General features: G+C 38.2%; 1 protein-coding gene across 6 annotated transcripts in view; it reads left to right on the forward strand.

Moving 5' to 3' along the window:
- The window catches only part of LOC138184671 (mucin-2), a 330,669-nt gene that overhangs the window by 149,697 nt on the left and 161,025 nt on the right, over positions 1-19,947 (forward strand). Inside the window, exon 2 of one of the 6 annotated variants that reach the window (XM_069122807.1) lies at positions 2,135-2,186. The exons of the other annotated variants lie outside the window; for them this stretch is intronic. The gene's annotated coding sequence lies outside the window, so the exon portion shown is untranslated. The remainder of the gene's footprint in view (positions 1-2,134; positions 2,187-19,947) is intronic. 6 annotated transcript variants of the gene reach the window in all.

The raw sequence follows: 19,947 nt of genomic DNA on the forward strand, positions 1-19,947 counted from the left end.
AAATTAAGATTTTATTAAGAAATTATTGTAAAAGATTAGAAAGTACTGATAAGTTCGTTGTGCTAATTACGTTGTAAAACGTTTGAAGTTTAAATCCATGCGGCAGTAAATATAATATAACGAAATAACTAATGTACGAAATAACGAATGTAATGGATAGCGTGTCAGACACACAGTGACTGTCCCTTTCTTCTAGTACATTATCTTCGCTGTGTCATTAGGTCAAAAAATATCTATATCTTTCATAAATAACTTTAACTCCCTTCCTCGATATTTTATTCGTGCATCTCAACAAAATTAAACTTAATATTGATAAAGTATCGTAAAAAATTCTATGACAATTTGGTTGTGAGCAATAAACAGAATACAGATTTCCATAAAATTGGAAACGCTATTTACAAATTAATGGAATAAACGTAGCTGTACATGGCACGAAAACAAGTCAAGGCGACAGAAATAGTAAACGTACGAAGAAGAATGTATCGTTTCGTGAAAGTATTTTCACGATCCGGAAAAGGAACAAATAAAACAGGTCTAGGTGATTGTATTGCATTTCTCTGTCTCTTTCGTTGCTGCTAAGGGGTAATAAATCCTGCGGAAAGTTGCACATGCGCTCTGCTGAATTCGTATTCCCGTAAAACAAGGTCAAGCGAGGTGTAATTATTAACAGGTCGAGGTACAAATTTTCCGGGGTTTCGTCTGTTCAATCAGTAACTTCGATATACTCTGTGTAGTGCGATAGAAATCTGCTTTTAAATATTAACACACAATAATAAGCTGTGCACAAGCTAAATTAACCAACACCATTACCTGAACATTTTTAAAATTTTAGTATACTTATATATATAATATAAGTATATCAAAATTAAAATAGAATTTCAAATTTTTTAAATAAAATCTACTTGTATCATATTCCTCTGCCCTTCAATAATAAATCACCATGTTCCATAAATAATTTCCTTCTCCGAGAATAAGCCCGTTAATTTAAAACTAACTTCAGAGATCGTTCTTCGTTCTACCCAATTCTTACTTAACCTGAAAAGAGTATGGTCGAGCAGAGGGATGGAGATATCTTTCTGAGACAGTTCAGCCAGCGGAGAATCTCGGGAACTTCTTACCCATGGGCTATCGGGGTTGAAAGTCGATCGACTTCACCGGGTTCGCTCAACTTATCGGGAAATTTCGTCGCGACGTGTACGCGTCCATTGAATCAAAGGGGTGAGAATTTGAGGGTTCTGTCGAAGACAGGGATCATACGGGAGGCGGAGAAGAAGAATTCGAAGTTACTTTGGCCAGCATGCAGGCATGTAAGGTAATAACGCGAGCAGTAGCAGCAGTTTCACCACGGTATTATGGCGACAAGTAAAGTCGTCGATACTGGTGGTGGTTGTTGGCTATGCCGGTGATGGCGGTGTCGAGCGTTCCCTTAGTCGGGACAACTCGAGCCAAACCCCATACCATCGGTGTTTCTCGACTCTACGCTAAAATACCGCGATATGGTAGCGTTCTACCGCGTCATTTTCTTCCACTTTCCGCCCTTCGATCTCATCTCCCGCTTCCCTTTCAACCTGTCTCCTCTCATCTTGACTAGAGCTCGCCCCTTCGAAACTGTTCTCATCACGTCACCGCGTTCTTCCTTCCTTCTCGTCGCTTTATTTTTATCCCTTCGACCGCTTTGTTCGGCTTTGTCGGATTATTGTGGTCACGGAAATACCAAGGGTAAGAAGCACCCTTCTTCCGTCTTCGCGCTTTTCCTTTCCGCCATGCCCTCCAGGAACTGCTCTGTTTTTCATCGTCTTCCCGATGTGTAACGTCTGTTACGATATCCGGGCCCTACATGCGGACAATTTGAATCTGACAAGTTGTCATTTTTTAATTTTACGTTGGCATACTTATCGTATATATTGTTCGTCAATATCTCTGATTACGTTTGATTACAGTGGACCTTTATCTATCTGAACTTATCAGGGGACAAACACTGAACTGTAATATAAGTTCATCAATTTTTCTTAATACCTATTATTTTGTTGGCGTTAACTAAACGTTCGTTCCAATAAATGTAGTTCTATTTGGAATATGTTTAAATCCGATATCGTGTCAGATATATTAATACATTTTATTCTGTCTGTTACAGGTAAGTGTTTCATCAGTGAAGATTAATGGGGCTGGCATCGAGCAAGTAATTCGTAAGTCAGTCACGAACGACATTGCTTTTTTATTCCGTCCGCTTAATCGTGCCACGGTCTTGGTTTTCCTTATATAAATCACGAATGAAACAAATACAGCTATAGATATAAATATAGAAGCCATGAAATATTTATGAACGACTCATTATAACGGGGTTAATGGTCTTGTTATTTAAAAGTTCCTCGTGTAACTCAAGCTTTAAGTACGACTTAAAACTCGAAGTAATAAAAGAGACGTTACTATTAGACATTATAATTAGCGAAGAATCGCTGGTAATTATCTACAGGAATCGAATCCTCGTCTTCTCAACGAGAACAAGGAAGCGAAATAATGGTGCGTGATTCTATTGACAACGAAGAGTAGGAGAGATGAGCGCCGAGGTGAAAGTCAAGCGAAAGCGAGTACGGGGCGTAAAACGTTACACGAGGTCGTACAAGACTCCGTTAATCTTCCGAGACGGGGGCGTAACACGTGCGTGAGAAATAATAATATACGCCACGAAACGGCATTACGACTCTGGCGTGTTTAACTCACGAATACCGCCTGTCTGATGTAACAACAAACAAAGTGCTCTGCACTTTCAACTCGCGTTCCCACCGTGTGTCTCGTTGTTTCGTTTAATTGCTACGTCTGTTAGAAATTTTTAGTGTCTTTTAAATCTATGAAGTTTCTTTTTTACAATCGACTTTAGACGATTAAGAGAGGCTCTTTTAAATTAATAACCTTAATCACTAATTAACTTCTTGGAACGTTGTGCCATCACTATCGCACTAAGCACTCTATTTAGGCTAATTATTGGTTATTATTTCTTCCATAAGAACGGGGAATGATAATCAGTAGATTGCGAATGTTTATGCACATTTCTGGTTTTATGAATGTAGCTAGAGAAGCAGAATTTAAAGGCAGAGATTTGTTATTATTACTAAAAGAGTACTTACTGGGAATATTTTATTTATTTCATATATCCTCGAAAATTTCTTATAAATGCATGAACATCCGCGATTTAATAGATTATAAGTCTTGTTCTAATGAAAATACGAAAAAACGAAAAAGAAGTCTGATAACAAAGGGTTAAGTTTAGTTGTAACACGACACTCCAACAAAAAATCTTCAAGTAAAAGTATTAGGGTTGAAATCAATTTGCTGGAATCGATGGTTAGAAGAAAAACTATCAAAGGCGTTTTTTAAATACGATCTAAAATCTGAAGTAATAGCTTACAACGCCGAGACTCCATTATATCCGATCGAACGGGCCGAATGATACAGAAGAGAGACGGTCACATCTCAATCGGCGGAACCTGACGCCGTTTTTGTTCGTGCCGTCGACAATCTTCGATTTCGGATAACCATTAGACCGCGTCCGTTCAGGTTTCTTTCATCGAGTGTCTTTCGACGATATATCTGCCGTGTTTCATTTTTTGTCGGTTTGCTTGTTCGATAGGCGAGGAACAGCGAGAAATCGCGACGACACGCGAAGAGAATGACGGAGTTTCGTGCCGAAAATCACGTTCCAGACGCGATAGTTCGAACGAGCCTCGCGACGTGTACGTGTATATATTCTCATTCATTGGCCGTGTCTCGGTTCCACGATCGTCCTTCGTGAACGATAAGGATCGTGAACGCGCGCGCGCGCGCGCGTGAGCGAGCACGAGGTCTCGACCGCGGATGCACGAGAACCACCAGGACTGCCAGGATGACGACCGTTAAGGACGAGGACATTGAACCTCGCGGCGTACGGTGCTCCCTCTTTCGTAGCAGCCGCGGTTCTCATTCTTTTCTTTCGCTTTCTGATCACTCGACCGTCTGCTGGTTTTCCCGAAACGTTCCCAAGCCATCTCGAGCGTTCTTTCTTGAAGAATTATCCTTCTTGAAAATTCTCTTAGATTATTTCGATAGATCGTTCATATTCAAAATAAGTATTTGATAAATATTAAAAAATTCATGAACTCTTGTACAATTAAACTAATATTATTATATAGCGAAATTTTACTAATCACGTGTCAAATGCTTCGAATACTAATAAATCCCCTTTTATAACAGTACAAGTTTTGTTTAATCGTTTTGTATAATAATAAAGAATTATTTAAAATTTTCCAATGAAATTTTATATATCGCAAATCATCGTACATTATGTCCTATTGGACATAAAATTATGAAATTATAAAAAGCAAGTCTATAACCTGTAATTTACTACTTGCTGATTCGTTAACATTACTAGTTAGTATATTATTATGACGTTATACCAACTAATAATGTTCAAGCAACTCGGCCCCTTGATAATTATAATAGATATTTTTGCCCGGAGAAATTCGAAACACCGAGGAAATGTTCATTTTCATGTTCAAAGCTCAACAAGTAAACGGTCCTGTGATAATTTCAGTCATATGATATTTCCGAGGATACAAATTACGTCGTCGAGAACGGGAAGAAAAGAAGGGAGGTTGAAAGTTAGAGCGAGGGGGTTAGAGTCGAAGAAGGGTGTGAACGAAGTGAGAAGCTCTGCCCTCGAGACACGTATCGTGTTCAAATACACGCGTCCCGAGCATTCACGTTCGTGTCTCTGGTTATTGTGTCGCGTGAACCCTTGGCAACTATAGTCTGATGGGGTTTCAGGCGCCCCACGATCCATTCGACGCTCGTGTATCCCGCTTTCTCGTCGAGGGTCATTTCTTCGTCTTCTTCCCGACGTCCATAGCCTTGTCCCGACGATCGATGCGCGACAGGTTTCTGTCACGTGCTCGAACATTAATGCCTTTCTCGTCGACGTATGGATGTGCGGCACACGTCGTGGCTCTTTACACTTGTTCGTTATTGTACAGTGTCACGGGACGAATGATCAAGCGATTCTTTCGATACAATTTTTTAGTTCGAACATTCGATCAATCTATGAAATTTTTAACTCGATCTTTCGCTCGTTACATAATTATTTAACGAGTTAACGCGTGCAAAAATGAGATTTTCTATATTATTTTCTAGCTTTCATAGAGCATAATTTTGAGAATTTAATACACTGTCATCGAATCCAATATTACCACGTACACGTTGAGGTATACGATTCGATAAAATGACTTGGAAAATTGAAGAAAGTGATGGACACTCTGTTTTGTAGAATTTCAGAGATAATATAATTATACTTTAATAACAGCGAATGTATTGCTAAGCCTATGCAGTTATTTGTTTTTGGAATTATCTACGTTTACCACTCTCTTGAATATTCCAGAAATATTGATTATCATAGGACTAATTATGTCACTGATCTTCTGCAAGACTTCGTGCACATATTTCTATTCCGAGAACCTTCATACTCTTTGGGCCCAAAACAGTGCATATAACAAGTCGCTTCCTTTCTCACCTGTGCCATGCTAAACTACTTCCTCTCAACGATAATGGTCTTCATTATTCTCTTCTTTCACATCTGAACCACTAAATGAAAACATACAGAGAAAAGGAAGAATAGAAAGACAAAATAGATTTGTATTTTGGTCGAAGCAAGAACATCGATTGAGCTCGCCCGGGAATTTCGGGAACGCCCACGCGAGGAAGATTTAATCGAGTGTTCAATTTTCCCCGTCGGGGCAAGGACCGAATCAATAGCCTTATCGCGCAGGCATTGTCAGCGGGAAGAAGGCTTCGTGCGGCCGGATGTTGGAGCGTCGTCAAAATTTCAAAGTTTATCGGGCCATGAACGTCAGCCCGAGCGGAGCGCGTGAAGACACGCTCCCGCTTTGTCATCGGCATCTAATTAATCTTGCTTCTCTCCGGTTGGGGCCGCCCCGCGGGTTTCGCTTCTCGTTCCGTTCGACGTCGAGTTTCAAGCTGCTTGTAAACTACTTCAAGGCGTCCCATAATGCTCGCGCGACGACGAGCGATGCCGTCGACCGTGCCAACGGCGCGACGCGACGCCGGGTCTCTTCGAAGGTTTCCCTTCGTCTGCCTACGACGTTTCGTCGTTGCGCATTTTCATTCTCACTCTCGTAAAGGATTACGAGTATTTTCGATAAACAGATAAATCCAGTCGAAATGGTAAATGATGAAAGCGTTAAAGAAACGAGTAAAAGACTTTTTCTTAGTGAAAAGAGATGTAAATTTACTATATAGCGGATAAAAAATATTTGTATATGTGTACCATTATTTTAGAATAAAGCGTTTTTTTTTTATCAGTGATAATCATTGAATGTTCATATCGTTCAAGTGATGAATGAAGTATCAGAAATAAGTTAGAATTAGTAGATACGCAGTACTTGTTTCTGCTGAAAATCTTCGCTTCCGGCACTTACATACACCATTTATCATTATAACTCCTCGAATGGTTTTTTTAGATAATTTATTTAAAATTTTACTAAGTTTTTTCGACGTTTTGAGGACAATTGTTTATCGTTCGAACGTTTCCCTTAGCTTCTTGTAGATTGAATCTTCGTGTTTCAGGGCGTCGTGTTACTGTTGCAGGGTTCTATTTATTTTTGATGGATCATTCTTACATTTTATAATCGATAGCCACATGGTCGAGGAAGCATTACAAAGTTCCCTCCGTCATTATGGAACGTCAGCTCGTCACAAGTTTGATACTCAACCATCGATTTATCCGAGTAGATCGTTTTCGCTAATATCAAGTTTCCTCAGAATCCGAAAAATAGATCATTCAGATATTTGTCCCACTGTACCAGCTACTTTTGAATCTACGAAAGTAAAGTAATATATACATGTTACTGAATTACGATAATTACAACTAATAATATTAAGATTAGTTGAACAAACACCTTTCGTTTTGATGAATAGAAGTTTCTCAATAAATATGAGCATACGATATATTTCATTGTGTTTGTTACGTCAATCAGTAACATCGTATTTTCAAATGTAGATTTCTTAAAAATTATTTATAATCGTATTTTGCTCGATTAAAATATTCCTCTGACTTAAAGAACCCTGCTTATCCTACAACCTAATCGAATTAAGAAAAGAAAAGAACAAAAACGTTGATTACAAAAATAATCGTGTATATCGAATAAAAGATGTCTACCAAAATAAAGAAATAGAAAATATAATGGAAGACGATGAAAAAACCTGTTCGTTTTAGAAATTCTTTGAAGCTAGACAATTTGAGAACGATGCAGCCGAACGGGAGTGATCGTGATGGTGAAATAGCTTTCTCCCTTGTCCGTGGCACGAGGAGAGAAGAGGATGCCGCGCGAACTAACGAAATTACTCGGTCTGAAAGCAGGAGAAACCGGTTTCAATCGTCTACTCTCACTAGATACACTGTGCTCCCACGTGAATCCGTGCAGATGATTGCTGGTGTGCACTAGTGTGCAGTTTAGATTGCGAATTAGCCGGTGTGTCGGTCAGATATGCGAGAAATTTGTCAGCGGCAACGAATGCCTACGACTCGATCGAGTTCGACACGGTGCAACAATAATATGTAGTCCATTTTCCGAACATGGACGGAATAAATTGAACTCTGTCGAGTCATTATTTAAACATGCTGGATGAATAAAACATGAAACGAGAATAGTTTTTACGTACTTCTTTCCGAAACTTCGTGTTTACACGATTTACCTTTTCTTAATTGCATGTATTTGCTTTCACTCGTTGGTTTAGAAACGACATAATTCGACTATTTTAACCGTTATACGTGATTGTAATATCTGGGAAATTTGAAATAGAAATTCCAACAACGTCACTTAGTTTGGAACCATAAAAAAAGATATTTCTAAATAAAAATGAACTGAATTGTAAAATCAACTGAATCTTTTAATCTTCTACTATACGGTTTAATTCATTTTATTTCTTCATCACTCGACTCTGTTATATTACGATACTATGTTATTCTATGAATACTAGAGAACAGATGAACAATCGAGTTATGTCAATCATTAACTCATAAATTCTTATGAAAAACCATAGTCAACTGGAATTTCTTTTCTCATAAACAAATAAGATTCCAGTAACAGAAGACTAAATATCTCACTCAAAATAGCTAACTATAGAAGTTATATTAAAATATCGAATCTTTGCAACGTAACAAAGACGCGCGATTGTCAATTCTGACGACAACATACGCGATTACTTCAAAAATGTTTCCCTCGTTTCAGCGCTCGGCCGGAAACCACGAGCTCCCGTAACGAGCGTTAATTCGTACCGAACAATGAGAGGGAATATTCGAATAACGAGTATTTATTGGAACAAAGGGGACACTTTTAAATGGATCCCTAATGGATCCGTGGTTCCATCGTGTTCGTGAAACTTTCTGGCCATGGTTTGAGAGCAACCAGAATCAGAGGCAGAGGCTCGTTTTTCATTCAGAGTAGAACTGTTACGGAGCCATCATGGTTGTGGCCGATTTTAGAGCTGCCTAATCGAATGCAGCAACCTTGGAAAGGCTCGAAAAGAAGGTCCGTAGCAAACCTCGAAGTACATATCTCGCTGTAATGGGGTCGTAGGCGCACGCGAACACGTACGCTGTCGTTCTCAAGTTTCCGGACAACTTGCTTGGTCTGTGGTAATAGTGCTCGTATTGGACTCAAATGAATAAATTAATTGATAAATTAGTAATTGGTTTTAGCGTAAGTGACGGATAAAAGGAAGTTTAAAATTTGTATTTGCGTGCGCGAGGATTATTAATTTTTATATTAGATATTTTGTACCACGTTGATATAACTTATTTATTGTAGGTTACATACTGTATTTATTTTTTATTCTTGTCTATTATAATTCAATTTTATAAAATTATGGTGTTTTTCCTCTCTACCCTTCAAACTTTTGTTTCTTCGCAAATGTACTATCTTCTTTTTGCAATCAGTAGACTATAAATTGAAGTTTCGAAAAATAAGATATTATTGTCTTCCAAGAGATTTGGATAAATATATATATATATATATATATATATATATATATATATATATATTAGCGAGCAGTAATATATTATTATGTGTATACGGTAATATATTTATCATATATGACGAACATAGATAAACATGACAAGTACATTTTTCTCAGTCCTCGTCTATTCCACGCGTGCGTTCGCTGGTATTCAACGAGTATCCCTTCTATAGCGTTCACCAAGAAAAAGAGGTTCGTTAAAATTGCAGGGATCCTGGTATTTTTATCGTTCGCAGACATAGTACGTAGCTCCGTTCGAACGTGGACTGGAGCGGCTCGAAGGTTGCTCAAATTTCACTCGGTATCCCCGTGCCATCCGAAAAAAAACGTATCCGATGGTGAATTTTACTCGTAATTCGAGCTATTGCAGTCGCTATCGATTGTCCAATTTTCACGGTACGGAATGGCGAATATTGGGTTATAGATGAAATATGTCCAACGTAGGGTCAAAACAGAGCAAATTGCCTGGATAGCGAAATTTTGGCTCCGATTTAAGGACAGGAAAATTGTCAAAGTGAGAAACCAGCAAACAGCTGGTAAAAATAATAAAAAGGTTGGTTACGGTAATTGAGCTGAAATTGAGCTCGGAACGGACTGGGACGTTGAAAGTCCCGGGGACTCATTCGTTTGACTGTCCGTATTCGAGACGTGGAAAAACTCGGCTGGTCTTTTCTTCGTCTTTCGTATCTGTCGACCGTTGCACGAACCGCGAACATTAACTTCAATCTCTGGGAGAATTTCACATTTCTGAAAAAAGCGTGTAATTATTCTCAATGATGAGAAATTTTCATCAACGTTATTGTAACTTCGTTAAAATGTACGATGTTTAGGTAGCTATATGGCATAATTGGCCTTGATACAACATAACACGGGGATACGTTCCGTGCTATAGGAAGTTACGTTTTACGAACCACATTTTTGTACCGATTATATTTCATATCATTTGCAACTAGCCTGTAGATATGAAAAATTTAAATGTGTTAAAATGCCACATTGCATATAACTCGAAGAAATGAATATCGCATTTGCAGAAGAAAAGATTAAAAGTTGTATTAGCTTGATCTACATATACACACTATACTGTTTATCGCGTTTTACAAATACCGTCGCAATATTTTGTCATCCCGTATAAATGCGTATTATAGAGTAACGCGTTATACGATTCGTTGAATAGTATTAGTACACGTAGTTAAATTAGCCAGAGAGTTTGTTGGAAAATATCCATCGTGGGAGGGAAATAGGACAAAAGGATCCTGGTGAGATATCGTAGGGATCGGATGGGATACGATAGGAAGCAATCGAAGTACGGGCAGCGGGAGGGTGAACGTTGATTGTATCCCGCTTGTAAATAAAAGTCGACGTAATTGGATTCATGCCCTCGCGCTCGAAGATGTCCGTTCGATCGCCCTTGGCTTCTACGACGCTGCTCGCCCTAATTTCGTCGAGTAAATATCTCTTGCGAACTATAAGCCGTGAAGGCATCATCGTCAACCCCCTTGAATCCCGTGCCTCTGTATTTTAATCTCATTTGCATGTCGTTTCCTAAATGCTGCTTCATTTATTCGGATACCTTTTATCTGGTTCTTACAAAGGAAGATAAAAGCTAAAACGAGAAAAATATGGTGTTGCTTGGATAACTACGAATCTCTCGTTATTGAAAAAGGTGATTACAGGAATTGCGAATCACAAGAAATCCTCGTCTCTTTCACTTGGGGCATGGTTAGCAGAAAAGTTTAATTCGCTAATTGGTTGGCCTAATTAGAGGCGAGTCGATATTAATTTAATAGGGACGCGAAAGTTGTTGTTTTGCGGATATTATGTGCATCGTCGCAGCGCAGGCTCGAGCGGAATTCAGGAATAAGAAGCAGAAGAAGCGGACTGTTCACTATGGTATGCGTGGAACGGGCACCGGCTGCCGTAGTTTACCGTTATATTTCCGTGAGAGACTTTGCTTCGTAGAAGACTCTGCAGCGCGCACGCTCTTTTGATTCCTTTCCAGATATTCGACTTTTGCAATTTTCTAAAAAAGGATAACAAAATTGTCGAGCTACAAGATTCTCAAGTACATCTGTATATTGTCAATTTGCTAGCAGTTAAGAGAACAAGAGAGAAAAAAAACAGATTTATCCAGAAAATCGGTTTGAGATAGAAAATTTGAAGTTGATCATTACTCTCTGAAAATATCTGTTTTCTTTCATAATTTAGTTAATAATACTCTTTAGCTTCCAAGTCTGCCGGGAAATGTCGTTTATTTATATTGCTTACTTTGCTTCTAAGATAATGAGTTAAAATAAGCCTATTTTGAATTGTGAAATTGTGCGCAATATAAAAAATTAATATAAACGTTAAATTGTATAATTCTAATTTTGTCTTCCATCCTATTAAATAGCTCATATTTAAAGTAAACTGCACATATTTCAAAACAGGTAATTTTTTAGACCTGTCACTGTCATAGCAAACCGACAATATAAATTTTCGTATACACATAAATCTTTTAATTCAGACCTGTCACAAACGTCGAACAATTACGTTTCATTTCAAGCCCTATTCCACATTTGTCATTTACGAAGATTTATTACGCGGGAAAACTTGTTTTACTTTTTTCGCTCAATGTACAATATACAATATAATATTTCGTGAACTACGGTCGGCACTAGTATAAACGATACAACAGTTCGATACTTGCTTTTTATCGGATTTCTTTCAACGAACCCCTCACCCCACTGTGTCGTATCTCTTTTTTTCAGCGTCTCCGTAGCTGTGCCGCGATTCATGAATATTCTAGCGACGATTACCGCGGAGTAGTGTCTACTATTGTCGTTTATCGGAGTATAGCGATGTCGTTGCATCATTCGCATCGAAACCGTTTCCCCGTGTGTCGCGGGTATCCGATGCACGAGTCTCAAAAAGATTCGTGGGAAATGTAAAACGTGCTTCGTTGTCCGACGAGAGCAGCAAGATTGTTCCACGTTAAATTACCGATTAATGCAAGTTAGAATGGAAGGAAAGATCGTCATGTGAAACGTGTTACGTTTGAACTATGTTTACAAAGACGTCTTGTGTGGTTTATTTCGTTTGATTTGGTGTATATTGATTCGATTTAATACGATTTGAGATAAGGTTGGAATTCTCTTTAAATCTGAATTAAATCGTAGACTATCGTTTTGTTGGCTCGGCTTGGTTTCGTTTGATTTGGTTTGGATCGACTTGATTTCGTACGATTTGAGTTAGGTTTGGAATTTTGTCCATATCTGAATGACATATTACACAATTTTTTAGCCATGTCACTCTTGTAGCAAACTAGTTTGGTTTTATCCGGATATAGAATGGTTGGATTTAATAGAGTTTAATAGAGTTAAGATTGGATTTGGAATTCTTACCAGAGTTAAGGATTTTGGTGAGGTTTGAATTTCTTATCAAGCTACATCTGAAATAAAAAAGCTTGAATCATAAGAAAAGTGAACTGAGACTCAGCTTTTATTTATTCAGATTTTAATTCACTTTTGGTTCAACTGGTTGTAGGTTCATTGAATTCAGTTTGGTTTCAATTCGATTCGGTACAGTTTGGTGAATCGACCACGATAGGTTTAGTCGGATTCACTTTATTTCGAATTGCTTTCCCGTGTGTTTCCATTTGTTTATCGTATTTTGGTTCCGCTAGTTCCAGTTTCATTTCATTTAATCACAATTCTTCCCTTTGATATAGTTCATTAGTATTCGTTTTAATTCGAGCCTGCTCAGCATGATGTATTCAATTTAGTACAATGTAATTTCATTTAATCAACCTTCAGTCGAAGGTAGATTACTTCTGAAATATTTCATTTGCATTTTTATTTATTTATTATTTGTAATAAGTAAAATACCGGTTTTACGGCTACCAGTGCTAACTCTTGATGCAATTTTATAGAAAACAATTCTCCACGGTAAAAGTACAATTTTCCTGACGTACAATTTAATGAGACGTATTTTCCTAAACAACAACTTACGCTTTTTGTACGTCAATCGTTTGGATTCAATCGTACGAATTTTTATTCATTAATAACATGCGCCAACAACGTTTAATTAGCCTCGTTGCATATCTGTACGCGAAACATTCACCAGTAATACGATGAAAAAGCTTTTCCCAGAAAAATGAATTATTGCATTTCTACATTACGACTGAAACGCACAATTATTCAATCTTTGCTTTGTAAAAATGAATGTCGAACTTTCTAGATTTTTATACCTCTGAATACCAAATCGTAAAATCTGGTAATCACCATTCCACAAATTAATTTCAATGAACGCAAGATTTTGGAAATCACGTAATATCAGGGATTACGAAATTTCACAAGTTAAAATTCCATACATTACAAAATTTGACAAATCACAAACTTTCGCAAATAAAAGATTTTACAAATCAGAAAATGTCATTCGAAGAGTTCAAAATCATTGCTTACAAATGCCACTGTAAAAATGCAAAATACTCACATACTCGTTTTAAATCGCGGAAAACGTCAGCAGGATTCCAAAATCCAAAGTTAATCCTCCGAAATCGTCTGAGTTTCAAGGATCCGAAATCCGCAGCCAATTAAGCGCGATCGTAGACACAGGGACGAGTTACGGGTGCGTTTCCGCATGCAAGCACTCGGAGAAGCAGCAGCTCGCCTCGTATGACGTAAACGTTATACGACCGACTCCCATATAAACTGTACCCGTAGACTACGCGGTGTAGTTGTCACGGTATATACTGCAGCGCGATATAGTTACCCGCGTAGTTACAACCGGGGATTATCATTGCCGTCGTACATAATTGCTTCTCGGCCGTGTACTGTTGCACGCACGGCTACGTGACGCGTCTACGTGCACGCGCTTCGTGTATTATGCACAAACATGCTCACGCGGACCGTGTGTGCATCTTGTATACGCGTTATCAAAGGTAGGATACAGTTAGATCATCGTCGACGTCGACATTTTGTTTAACCTGTTCTGTTCCGCGAGTCAACTTTGACATAAAGTCGAAAGTACGGGACATACGGAAAATTTCAAAGTCGTTTTTTTATTTCTACTATCTTTTTGCGAAAGTTCGAAAATGTTGGAGTACCAGAAATAATTAAAATAATCGCGACACATTTGGTTGTTGTTTGTACGCTTTGAATTGTTTGTTGACAGTCCTCCTAGTTAGGACATTAGAGGAAATTTTATCGTCCAACTACGGTTTGTTAGGTGGTATCATAAAGAAAATTTTGATACGAATTATTTTGTGAAAGGAGGAAGAGAAGTTGAAGAATGCCGGTTGTCACTGAATCTCTTACGTTTGCGAAAAATAATCGAACGATTGGGCAATGTTTGACAATATTTGTATGAAACGTTAAGGAAACAGATAGCAGTTCAGTTAGTTCTGAGAATTTTAATCCGAGCTTGCCTCGAACCAACTTGGGTATAGTGGTTTAAACGTATTTGCTTGCGGTGCTTGCTTACAGTACACTCTTGGCACGCGTTCGAGTTGGAAATCTGGTTTTGTCGGTTTTAATGGTAGATTGTAGGGACAAATGTAAGGATCAAAACTTGTAACAGAGTAAGTCAGCTGTTTAGCTTTTATAAACTGTTTTTATTACTGTTATACCTGATCAAAGAAAATTACATGAAAAAGAATCTGTTCATTTTGAGAAACGCGAATATAATCTTATCTTTCTAACACGACCTCGTTGTCAATTTCTTTAAATAAACTAGTAATTAAAATGAAATCTGTGATCGTGGGTATTAATAACTTCTTTCAATGCGATCTTCTAATGATTCTTGGCCTTGAGCGAAAACGTTCATAAGAGGAAAATTAACATAAAAATCAAGGAATGACTAAACATATTGGTGATTTTATTTGCTGAATTGACATGATCGTATTAGAAGTCGCGAAGGTTATCGGTGTTTACGGTTTAAATATTTACGAACATTTGCAGTTTCAGTTCAAAGAAACAGAAATGCGCGCATTAAGACGTTTCACGTTCGTTCGCGTTGATGTCATCGCGCTTTCGAAACGAACGATTTTCTTTTCCCTCGGCGTTTATCCCGTGGCATAGGAAGCGCCTCGTATAGCCGCACAAGATGCTCGACTTAAGTGGGACATCCTGTGCAGTAATTCCAGCAAAGCGTACGAACCACCTTTCTCTTTTTCCACGGATCTCGACATAGCATAGATAATCCTGTTGGACGACCGACCTTCCGTTAGCCTTAAGGTAATGTAAAAGCTACTCCACTTCGTTGTAACTTCGTTGTAACAATTACGTCCGAAAGTATTATTCATCACTATGCTCGCTCAGGGACTCTTCCTTCGTCAGAAAGGATACCGCGATGACCTAATTATCTTATGACCGTCCTGCGAATGATGAGAAAACTAAATTGTAATATTGACGTTTTCACGTGTCTAGACTGTGAATGTTTATGTAAATTTGTATTTTTATGAATATAACTAAAGAAGCTTAAATTAAATGGAGTTAGTTTCACCTTTCGATATTAGAACGAATACTCTGCTTTGAGTATTTTATATATTTTTATGTATTAGGTGTATTCTGTACATTTTTGCATTTCTATGTTTCTCATAAATATATATACATGTGTGGTTTATTTATGGCATAATATGTTATAATCGCAAGAGTGAGAATTTGATGCAAGTGTTTACGGCGGGTAACTAAGTTTCGAAAGTTAGGAATTTCGAGAGGGACGGATTGAATACTTGAAAGGAGTGTGACAGAAGAATGCATGGCCATCCAAGGTTTTCGATGAACGTGACTGAATGTGTCCTGGGAGTTTCTGTCTAGTTTACCTGAATCGAATGAAAGGACTCCAGAATAGAAAAAGAAAGAACATATATTGTATGGAAAACGTGTAGGCAAGGTAATATTTTGTGCGAAGAGAGATAAGAATTCCATATTGTTGAGTAAGTGCAAAAATTTGTATTTGCCGACAATTGTCTTACAACAACACCTTTTACATCTAGATAAGTTAAACAAAATTCAGATAAATTACATAGAAACGAATCCATAAAGTTTCTCCATACCGTAACACAACATAACATAGTATAAACCCGATCGTTCAAACGATATATTAAAAATCATTTTACTCTCGATATATTATTCAATTTGCACGACAAACTCATCAAGTGGACGGAACAATATCTAAACTTCGCGACATTTCGTTTTATTTTAAAGAAACTGTCGCTCAACTGTTATTTGTCTTGGAGTTTCTCGGCCAGATTCCAACAGTGCCGGACAGAAATTATCGTTGCCCCGTTATCCGTGACACCGTCTACTTGTGTACGATTTAACGTTGCCGCAAGAGCGGACTGCTTCCTTCGCGTGAATGGTTTCATGCGCAATCGGCCATGTACACGACACGTAGCTACGCAAGATACATACTTGGGTACAACGTACACCTACGTCGAGAATACGATGTCGTTACTTAGCAGACAAGGGTGAGCGTGGTAACGACCTTCCATGGTCCGCGTTACCGCGAACCTTTGTAAGGTCAACTCCTATCTGTGACTGATTTGTTCATTGCACAAAACATTTTAATTCGCACGTGGAATATCTCTGAATTGAAAAGTTTATGATCATATGGCGGATTTTTATGCACTTTCAGAGTTTTCTTTGTCGGGGAAATGTACGCGTCTTCCATCTTGATTCGTTGTTATTAATTTTACCGCTGTCATCATAGAAACTTTTCCGGTTACGAGGTTCATTTCGATTGGTGATGATCGTGGCATAATTCGAGAAACTCGTGTTCAGTTATTTGGTCATCGTAAACTAGCTCGATTTCTCTCATTCACGGATAAATTTCCATCGCGTTTCATCATGGGACTCGCTGACACTTAACAATTCGCATTTAAATCTCTTAGCTTTGTTTTCTGACTATCAAATCGTTCATAATTATAATTAGGATTAAGAATCGACACGCGAATAGTTGGGATTCCGACTATCGAGATCGTATGTTAATATTACTATGAAGACATATCAATTCTTGTTGTCTTGACCACAACCCCTTTGAGAGGTATGAATGTTAATATACGTTTTGAATTTTGCACCACCGTATCGCAGTTCTTCTTTTATGCGGATTCTTTCAGTATATCACAATTCAGTATATTTAAACAATTGCACTCTGAAGTCCTACAATCGCAAATACGTAAAACAGACTCATTATTCTAAAATACAAATATAGGAAGAAACTCACCATACTAGAAACTAATATGGAATCTATTATTTCAAAAGAATAAAAGAGTAAAAAAAGTTGCTTTTGTTGAATACGAAAAAAGAATTAATTTTAAGTTCAATGATTGTTATTTGCAACACAGAATTTTTATGGTTTCGCAGACGCGCTTGTATAAATATTAGCGTTAAAAGAGATAAGCGGAAAAAGGGGGAATTGGAGCGCGTTTCGTCGGAAATTTCGTTTCATGTTTAACGCAGGGGTAATTTTGTTTCTGGGTCTGTGAAGCGTTTTCACGTCGGTTTTCCGGCGCCCGGAAAAAACCGTTCCGCGATTCCGCCAAATATCCGACTAATTCGTATGTAAACTTATGTGAATCCATTCCCGTCCCGCGTGTACAAGCCGAAACCATGAACGTTTAATTTGCGTTTTCACTTTCTGTCTGTCTGTCTGTCTCTCTGTTCCATTTGTCGAAAAGCGGTTTCCCACTCATTATAGTGGCGATAACGAAAACTTCTACAGCAAGAGACGATGTTGTTCACGGGTCCTTGAAAATCCTTCGCGCAGCCTGTTATCGAATAGGGCGTGCTCGTTGGAGATTAATCGACCTGTTGGCTTAGTGCACCGAGTGCTCACATATCCAGTTGAACGATGTTCGCGCGAGTATATTTGAAATTTAAACGATCGCGTTTTGAATACCGTGAAAAAACATCTATCGTGGTGTATGTATTTTTTATTGAGTGCCATAGCATACGGTAGAGTAAATACGCGGCTATATCGCGTCTAAATTTTATTCACGTAATGAAATTACCATTCAGAGATTGCGAAATCCTATGGTTCTGGTCTTATCATCGAATTCCACTCCATAGAACACTAATTCCTGATACACGCGATAACCATTTTCAAATATTAGATTCTTCGAGGAAATACCTGTTGAAGATCTGGATAGCTGGATTGGTAGAGCAAATAGAATATTCGGATTGAAATCTCCAGTGAGTTTGTTCTTTTCCTTCTTAGGATAGTTCTTTACCAATAGGTTTTCGAATATTTTGTAACGAGGTCACGAAACGTTCATTGTTCGCGTTGAATAATCAAATTCTCAATAATATTGAACGACAAACTTATACTCGGAAAATGTGAAAATGTCACAGAGTATACATAAATCATACACAAGCAGCGTAGTGAATATACCGACATTACGACCAATAGAATGAGAGTAATGAATCGAATTGGAATGAAGTGGTTAGGTGCAAGTGGAACGAGGATAATAGAAGAGGGAAGCGTGTTATAGCTGGGATTGAAGAGTGGTCGTTCGAGGTCGCATCCCCCACTACAAATTATACTAGTCCCCCACTTTCATGACCTTGTCATAATATGACATAACATAATATATACAAACTTTCTCACTGAAAATGTAAAATTCTTTTTATTTCACTTCCAGTATATTTTAATCCCTCATTCTTTGCGTATAATATAATCTTTTCTGAAATAATATATCGTTGCAGTTTATCAGTTTCTTCCTTCTCTTCCTTCCTTCTCCAATAAAATGGAATAAACTTTTCACTTATGCTTAAATCATATTACTCGAATAACAACGCTTTTCACAAACATGAGATAGAATCATGATGCTCTCATACCATTGGCTCCCACGTCAGCCACCCTCAGTTTTCCTCGAAACACTTCCTACACAGATTTAATCTCTTCCTACACAGAATTCCGTGTACCACCTGTACACGATACATATAATTCTCTGCGTGCACACGCGCGTGACGTAAAGCAACCTGTAACCGCGGGCGTGCACACATGCGCACCTATCGCAAATTCGTCGGGGTGCGATGCACTTGGCGCGTGTATATCGCAACCGAGAGATCCATGCGTCACTCGGCCTGTGCGTAGTTTCTATTTATGCGCCCATCTATGCTAACGAAGCATCAAGGGGAACACGACGACGTTGTGGAATGCGCCTGCGATGCTTCTCCGCTCCCATTGTCGCAATAATCGCGTGAAATCATACACCTCAGACGTTTTCATCCTTGGTTAACTCTTATATATATAAGCAACCAAAATTTTGGGGTTATCTCATTGTTACGTCCGGTGACTCTCTACGGTCGAGGCGTCCATCAGCTGTATACATATAATTAACCCATTTGTATCCAAGTATCGCGGAGTATAACGCGCGCTGCGACTGCTTTTTATTTCAGTCGCTAAGTATTCTTCAGATGTGAGAGTTCACGTTTGACCCGTTTGTCAGCATCTCGCCTATATCAGTTTATTGTATTAACCATTTTAAAGAATTTCACGAGAAATAATATGATTTAATTTCTTATTTCTTACTTTTTTTAAATAGATAATTTTTTCTTTTTTCCTCTGTTATAAAGAATGTAAGATGCGATGTTTGCGAAGTAACATTGTCTACCAACCGTTTTGAACAATAAATTTTCGATAAACTCCATGAAGAATTCGGATGTCATTTACTGTACCTACGACTGATCGCACGCGGAGATAGAGACCAGTCCTCTTAAGTAAAGCCATAATGCAAACGGATTAAGCTGGTCGCAATAATTCTAAGGAACGATCATAAAACGAGGCTTTTGGATTTACCGTTAAAACCATTAAGTGGCCTAAAACATCTTCAAATTCGAGACGTTTCGTATGGTTATTGCTCCATCAGGTAAAAATTGGGGAAACGTGGGTTTTCCCATGTTT

This window comes from Bombus flavifrons, chromosome 11 (genome assembly GCF_040668555.2).
Source record: "Bombus flavifrons isolate JBK064 chromosome 11, iyBomFlav1_principal, whole genome shotgun sequence".
NCBI lineage: Eukaryota > Metazoa > Arthropoda > Insecta > Hymenoptera > Apidae > Bombus > Bombus flavifrons.